Here is an 8,520-nt window from a genome sequence, read left to right on the forward strand (position 1 = left end):
ATACGCTGCAGATCCGTTATGTGTGACTCTACCCTTAGGTGGTATAATTTAAGCAGGATTTTTTTGGTGCAAACTAGGCTAATTTGTTTTGAAAATGGGTGCTCTAGTTAAGGGTCAAATGTAAATTCAACTTCAAAACCAATTGGCCAAAGGGCAATAGCACCCTTATGGACTTGAGACACTTACTTAAACTTTTACTTCAATGTATATACATATTAAAATATGAACTAAAAATGAGTGTCTCATTATTAAAAACACCAATGCTGCCAGAGTTAATATGAGAAAGTGTGAGATAATAGAGTGTGATAATATCCATGCAGCTGCAGTCAATCACTGGATATAATAAAGCAAAGAGAAAAGATGGAGGCACTTGCGTTTTCCTTCAGATGTGGTGAAGACTTTATTGCTTGAGCATAAGATCAGTGAAACACAGGACGCCCGACCAGTCTATACAGGAGCCATGGAAATAGCCATTTCACGCCGCTCCAGGTGCTTCCTCAGACCACTCCTCCTGAAGGCAAGATGCCAGGTATAAGTCTTCCGACCTCTGACATCTTCAGATGTGGGCGTTCACATTTTCCAGGTATAAAAAATACTTCAAATAATAAAGCATTCTCTTAGAATATAAGCTCAGGGTACCACACTGCAATCTCATAGATGTTAGATGTTAACGTCTGCAGACCGATCAACATATATAGAGATAAAGATAAAAAGTCTTAATCCTTCCAGTACTTATTAGCTGCTGAATACTACAGAGGAAATTATTTTCTTTTTGGAACACAGAGCTCTCTGCTGACATCTCTGTCTATTTTAAGAACTGTGTAGGGGAAAATCCCCATAGAAAACATATGCTGCTCTGGACAGTTCCTAAAATGGACAGAGATGTCAGCAGAGAGCACTGTGTTCCAAAAAGAAATTACACATATATATATATATATATATATATATATATATATATATATATATCAACTGGCTCCGGAAAGTTAAACAGATTTGTAAATTACTTCTATTAAAAAATCTTAATCCTTCCAATAGTTATTAGCTTCTGAAGTTTTCTGTCTAACTGCTCAATGATGATGTCACGTCCCGGGAGCTGTGCATGATGGGAGAATATCCCCGTAGGAACTGCACAGCTCCCGGGACGTGAGTCATCAGAGAGCAGTTAGACAGAAAACAACAACTCAACTTCAGAAGCTAATAACTATTGGAAGGATTAAGATTTTTTAATAGAAGTAATTTACAAATCTGTTTAACTTTCCGGAGCCAGTTGATATATAAAAAAAAGTTTTGGCCTGGAATACCCCTTTAACTTTCTGGCACCAATTGATAAAAAAAAAAAAAACTTTAAGGCCCTTTTTTTGCAATTCTGTCCACTGTCACTTTATGCATTAATAACTCTGAGATGCTTTTACCTTTTATTCTGATTCCGAGATCTTTCGTGACATATTCTACTTTAACATAGTGGTAAATTTTCATTGTTACTTGCATCCTTTCTTGGCGAAAAATCCCCAAATTTCATGAAAAGTTAGCATTTGTGTTTGGATTCCGCACCAATTCAGCACAAAATCCTCAAAAGCGGAAGCGGAATTGGGGCGGATGAGCAGAAATTTTGCCGTGTGAATAGTGCCTTACAATTGCCTCCGCTACCCAAAATATTCTATGCCAATGATTCCCAAACAGGGTGCCTCCAGCTATTGCTAAACTCCCAGCATGCCTGGACAGTCAGTGGCTGTCCGGCAATGCTGGGAGTTGTTGTTTTGCTGTACTAGATGTTTTTCATTTTTATTGGGGGAAAGGGGGGGGGGGGACAGTGTAAGGGTTTACATGTAGTGTTTTACTTTTTATTTTGTGTAGTGTAGTGTTTTTAGGGTACATTCGCATTGGCGCGGGTTTACAGTGAGTTTCCGCTAGAAGTTTGAACTTGAAGCTCAAACTTGAAGCAGGAAACTCACCGTAAACCCCTGCCCATGTGAATTTGTCCTGTACATTCACATTGGGGGGGAAACCTCCAGCTGTTGCAAAAGTACAACTCCTAGCATGCACTAACAGACCGTGCATGCTGAGAGTTGTAGTTTTACAACAGCTGGAGGTGCACTGTTTTTTTCCAACCAATGTGCCTCCAGCTGTTGCAAAACTACAACTCCCAGCATGTACCGATCGCCAAAGGGCATGCTGGGAGTTGCAATTATGCAAAAGCTGGTGGCACGCAACTACAACTCCCAGCGGTTTGCTGTTTGGGCATGCTAAGAGTTGCAGTCTTGCAAGATTTAGAGGGCCACGGTTTAGAGACCTCCGCACAGTGATCTCCAAACTGTGGCCCTCCAGATGTTGCAAAACTACAAATCCCAGCATGTCCAGACAGCAAACTGCTGTGTGGGCATGCTGGGAGTTGTAATTTTGCAAGATCTAGAGGGCCATAGTTTAGAGACCACTGCACAGTGATCTCCAAACTATACCCTCCAAGTCTTGGAAAACTACAAATCCCAGCATGGCCAGACAGCAAACAGCTGTCTGGACATGCTGAGAGTTGTAGTTTTGCAGGATCTGGAGGGCCACAGTTTAGAGATCCCCCAGTGCAGTGGTCTCCAAACTGTGGTACTCCAGATGCCACTCACCGGATCACTGCCGCTGCCCAGATCACTCCACCGCTGCAGTTTTCTGATGTTGCCCACCTGGATCGCCGCTGCTTGGGGTGAATCGCCGCTGTGCCTGCACCCGGTAACCTCCGCTACCCGCTGCTCCTACATGCCCCTGCTCTGCCCAGACACCCATTGGTGGGCAGAGTGGGGGAACTAAACTTTAATCCCCCCGCTTCTGACCGACCAATAGCAGAGATAGGAGGGTTAGCATCTCTTCAGGGGGATCAGGGGATCCTCATTATTGTCCGGGTCACCGGAGACCCGTATGACCCGGAATCAATGCAGATCGCCCGTCTGAATTGACCGGACCCCCCAGGTCTTGGCACGGGATGTCTGCTGAATGATTTCAGCAGGCATCCCAGACCGGTGCTGCCCCTGGCGAGCAGTGGGGACCGGAGAGACGCAAGGCTTACCTGTACCTGTATGCCCAGAGTCCTTAAGGACTCGGGAACAGGGGCATACGGATACGCCCTGCGTCCTTAAGTGGTTAAAGAGATTTTCTAATTTAATTTTAATTAATTTTAATTTTTTTTAAATCCTTTTTTGAGGGCCCATTCTGGTAAGCATTGAAGTGGCGGTCCGCCGCAAGGCAAGCAACCGCCTTTCCCAGCCCCTGCCTCTCAGCTCTCCCCCCCCCCCCCCGACTGTGAAACTGCGAATGTTTCATTTAATCAATAATGGTTCATTGTTATCGCTCCAACCTGTTTCATTGGATGCTTGTGGTAATTCCATAGGTAATATATGTAAAACAACCATAGGACCTCACAGTTGAAAAGATTGAAGAGATTTGTTTTTTTTATTTAAATAGAAAATTTTGATTAGATTCACAAGTTTAATGTCCCAGGTGCCCAAAGCATTTACTTTGAACTAATACTGTATGACCACAAAACCCAATATAACAAGGAGTTACATGGTGGCACAATGACAGAGCCTAGAGGTGGCAGCAGCCCGACGAGACCATGGGGCCTCACAATTGAAAATATTAAGGATATTTTTTTAAATTGTATTTGAAGATTTTAAATAGATTAAAATTTTAAAAGTTTAATGTAATGTGCCAACAGCATGAGAAGACCATATGGTGGCACAATGACACATCCTGAAGGTGGCAGCAGCATGAGGAGACCATAATGTGGCAGAATGACACAGCCTCAAATTGGTGGCAGCAAGAGGAGACCAAATAGTGGCAGAATGACCCAGCCTGGAGGTGGCAACAGCCATAGGGCCTCACAATTGAAAAGATTAAAGATATTTTATTTAAATTGAAGATTTCAAATAGATGAACCTAAAAGTTTAATTTAATGTGCCAACAGCATGAGGAGACCACATGGCGTCACAATGACACAACATGGAGGTGGCAACAGCCTGACGAGACCATAGGGCATCACAACTGAAAAGATTAAAGATATTTTTTTTTTTAAATTGAAGATTTCTGATAGATAAACCTAAAAAGTTTCATTTAATGTGCCAGCAGCATGAGAACACCACATGGCCACGGTGTGTTTGGGTCCTCTGTCTCCTCTTCCTCAACACCCTTTAGCACCATAGCCTGCTCCTGCTCCTCCTCTCCTGTCAGATGACTATAAAAATCCCCCATTTCGCAAAACCTTGCCTGTGCCCCACAGTCCCCCTCCCCATCCTCCTTCTCTTGAAGTTCAGCCCCACAGGGCTCATCTGGCCATGAGATGTAAGTGCCACGTCTCCAGTGCCCTGACCAGCCATCGTTTTCAACACGTGTTGTAGGAAATCAAGCAGTGGAATGACATTGTTCATCCTGTAATTCTAGCGAATTAATAATAATGTGGCTTCCTCAAAGCGATTGAGCAAACGGCAGGTGTCACGTATGAGCTGCCACTGGTTGACATTGAAGTTACACAGGGGAGTTCCCCTATCCGCTTGGATCATCAAGAAAACGGTGATGGCTTTTCTCTGTTCGTATAGTCGGTCCAACATATGGAGGGTGGAATTTCAATGTGTTGAAACATCGCAAATCAAACTATGTTGGGGAATACCGTTCTGAAACTGCAGCTCAAGGAGATGTGCTTTGTGGTGTACAAGTGGCTGAAGTGCATGCAAAGTTTCCTTCCCATTGTTAGGATGTCTTGCAGATGGGGTGAACAGGAACTTCAGGAAATGCTTGTCAACCAGATTGAACACGTGTGACATGCAGAGCGCATGGCTCAGGCTTCCTTGACGCAGCGCAGACAAGATGTTCTTCCCGTTGTCAGTCACCATGTTTCCCATTTCCAGTTTTCGTGGAGTAAGCCATGATTCAATTTCTTGATGAATCGCTTTTAGCAGTTCCTCCCCGTGTGACTCCATTTGCCAAGGCAAACTATGTGAAGTACAGACTGGCACCGCCATGCCCAGCACACATGGTATGCTGGTGGGGCTCTGAGACTTGTCCATGCAGTGGAGGCTGAGGATACAGTGGAGGATGAGGAGGCGGAGTCGCACACTGTCGCAGGACCAATGGCCTGAGAGCGTGGAGGAGGAAGCGGTGTGACCTGTCCAAGTTGCTGTTGTGGCTGTGCAGGAACCACATTTACCCAGTGGGCCGTAAAGGACATGTATTGTTCCTAACTGTAGTTACAGCTCCACACATCGGCGCTGCAGTGCACTTTGGTACACACCGACATGCTCAAGGACTGGCCCACCTTCTGTTCCACAAAATTGTGCAGGGCTGGTACTGCCTGCCTGCACCAGCAACTTGGACAGGAGCACATTCAGCTTCTGCGCCGTTGGATGAGTTGGCGCATACTGCTATAAGTTGCAGCAGTGAAAAAGCTTGTACTTGTATCTTAAAATGTAGCTGGCAGCCTGCTTCGAGGCCAGCTACTGCCTGTTCCAGGAAAAATACATCAAACTACAAGATCAATATAACAAGGATACATGGTGGCACAATGACAGAGCCTAGAGTTGGCAGCAGCATGGCAAGACCATTGGGCGGCACTATGATAGATCCTGGATGTGGTAGCAGTAAGAGGAGACCATATTGTGGCACAATGACACAGCCTGGAGGTGACATCAGCATGAGGAGAACATATGGTGGCAGAGTGACACAGCCTGGAGGTGGCATCAGCAGCATCATGAGTCCTGAAAGTGACCCGGTGACAGAGTGGGGGTGTGGGTGGCAATACCAGTACCCGGTGACGAAGGTGGGTGAAAGAAGGAGAACTTGGCATCAGATGTGTGGTATCAGGCGGGTGGCAGGATCCGAACACTAGCTGAGGCAGGTAGGCAGAAGAAAACGGTCTCTTTTGTCAAAGTGTTAGTGTGCACAAGTAAGTATTGAGGATATACATTACGTTAAACGTAACTTTAAATATTATTCTTAGGATAAAATATATGGACCCCAATTTTTTTTTTTTTTATCTAACAAAAGGAAAGGTGTGCAAAAAACACCATGTTCCACCTACACCACCAAGTATTGATGTGATGCGAAGACCTCTCAAAGGGGGAAGGGAACAACGTATGGTCCATTGTAATAGGTGGGGGTAAAAACTTCCCCTGTAAGGCCCTACTCTCGCAATATTAATTCCCTTCTTGGCAAGTGTTACTCGCCCTAGACATCCCATATCTAGATTTTAGTAAGGCTTTTGACATTGTCCCACATAGAAGACTTATCAATAAACTACAGTCATTGAGCTTGGACTCCCATATTGTTGAGTGGATTAGGCAGCGGCTGAGTGACAGACAGAGGGTTGTAGTCAATGGAGAATATTCAGAGAAAGGTTTTGTTACCAGTGGGGTACCTCAGGGATCTGTACTGGGACCAATTTTGTTTAATATCTTCATTAGTGATATCGCAAAAGGTCTCAATGGTAAGGAATGTCTTTTTGCTGATGACACAAAGATATGTAACAGGGTTGATATTACTGGAGGGATACGCCAAATGGAAAAGGATTTAGGAAAACTAGAAGAATGGTCAGAACTCTGGCAACTGAAATTTTATGTGGATAAGTGCAAGATAATGCACCTAGGGTGTAAAAACCCTCAGGCAGAATATAGAATATTTGACACAGTCCTGACCTCAGTATCTGAGGAGAGGGATTTAGGAGCAATTATTTCAGAAGACTTAAAGGTAGGGAGACAATGTAATAGAGCAACAGGAAACGCTAGCAGAATGCTTGGATGTATAGGGAGAGGTATAAGCAGTAGAAAGAGGGAAGTGCTAATTCTGCTGTACAGAACACTGGTGAGGCCTCACTTGGAGTACTGTGCGCTGTACTGGAGGCCATATCTCCAAAAGGATATAGATACTCTAGAGAGAGAGTTCAGAGAAGATCTACTAAACTAGTACATGGATTGCAGGAAAGGTTAGGTTAAAGTACCTTAACATGTATAGCTTGGAAGAAAGAAGAGACAGAGGGGATATGGATATGAGGAAGTATTACTTTACTGAGAGAGTAGTGGATGCATAGAATAGCCTTCCTTCAGAAGTGGCACTGCAAATACAGTGAAGGAGTTTAAACATGCATGGGATAAGCATAAGGTTATCCTTCATATAACATATGTCCAGGGACTATTGATAGGATTCAGATTATTGGGCAGACTAGATGGGCCAAATGTTTCTTATCTGCCGACACATTCTATGTTTCTAAAAAGGGCAACCTCTCCCTATTTCCACCTAAAAACCATGGGAAATGGCAGTGTTTTTAGGAGAAAATAAGGAGAGGTTCCTGTGTGGGGCTGCGCTTTTTAAGGTTAGTAACACTTACAAAGAAGAAAACTAATAGTACGAGAGTAGGGCCTTACAGGGGAAGTTTTTATCCCCACCTGTTACAATGGACCATATGTTGTTCCCATCCACCTTTTAGAGGTGTTTGCATTGCATCAAAACTTGGTGGTGTAGGTGGCACATGGAGTTTTTTGCACACCTTTCCTTTTGTTAGATTTCAAAAAATGTTTGGGTCCATATATTTTATCCTAAGAAAAGTTTTAGCTAATGCATATCCTCAATAGGGGTGCACTGAGTATTTACACCCCACTGGCGTTTGACAGATCTTTGGAACAGTGGGCTGTGCAAATAAAAAATAAAATTTTTCATTTTCACGGATCACTGTTCCAAAAATCTGTCAGACACCTGTGGGGCGTAAATGCTCACTGTACCCCTTATTACATTCTGTGAGGAGTTATACCAAAAGAAACCAAAATGGCTAACAGCCACAGCTGGTCCACATTACATATATCCACCAACAAAACAGAACCAGACTGTGTTTAATATATGAATACAATTTATTAACATATATGCAAAAGATGACATGCATTTAAAAGCTAACAATGTTAGACAAACCACACAAAAGGTCCTCCTGCCATGCAGACACACACCTGCCAGCTCCTACCCCAACGTACGTTTCGCCTGTGCTTCGTCAGGGGGCGTGTCACACGGCCCCTGACGAAGCACAGGCGAAACGTACGTTGGGGTAGGAGCTGGCAGGTGTGTGTCTGCATGGCAGGAGGACCTTTTGTGTGGTTTGTCTAACATTGTTAGCTTTTCCATGTCTTTTCACAGGTTATATCATTACTTTTGTGGTATATTGGTTTCACTTCTTGAAATGTAAAGATTATTTATTCTTTGACTGTCCTTGTCAACCAGTCCCACATGTTTTGTACCATTAAGATACCGTGCTTATTCCCCCTGTATATTATGCACTCCATGTATTGACTTCCATCCTGCCGTCTCCCATCTTCTGCGGTTGTGACTCTAGTGCCGTTTTTTATTCTTTCTCATTTTAAATGTATGTCATCTTTTGCATATATGTTAATAAATTGTATTCATATGTTAAACACAGTCTGGTTCTGTTTTGTTGGTGGATATTCTGTGAGGAGTGTAGTTTCCAAAATGGGGTCAAATGTGGGGGGCCATTTTCCCTTGTGAAAA

The sequence above is a fragment of the Hyla sarda genome, chromosome 1, assembly GCF_029499605.1.
Source record: "Hyla sarda isolate aHylSar1 chromosome 1, aHylSar1.hap1, whole genome shotgun sequence".
NCBI lineage: Eukaryota > Metazoa > Chordata > Amphibia > Anura > Hylidae > Hyla > Hyla sarda.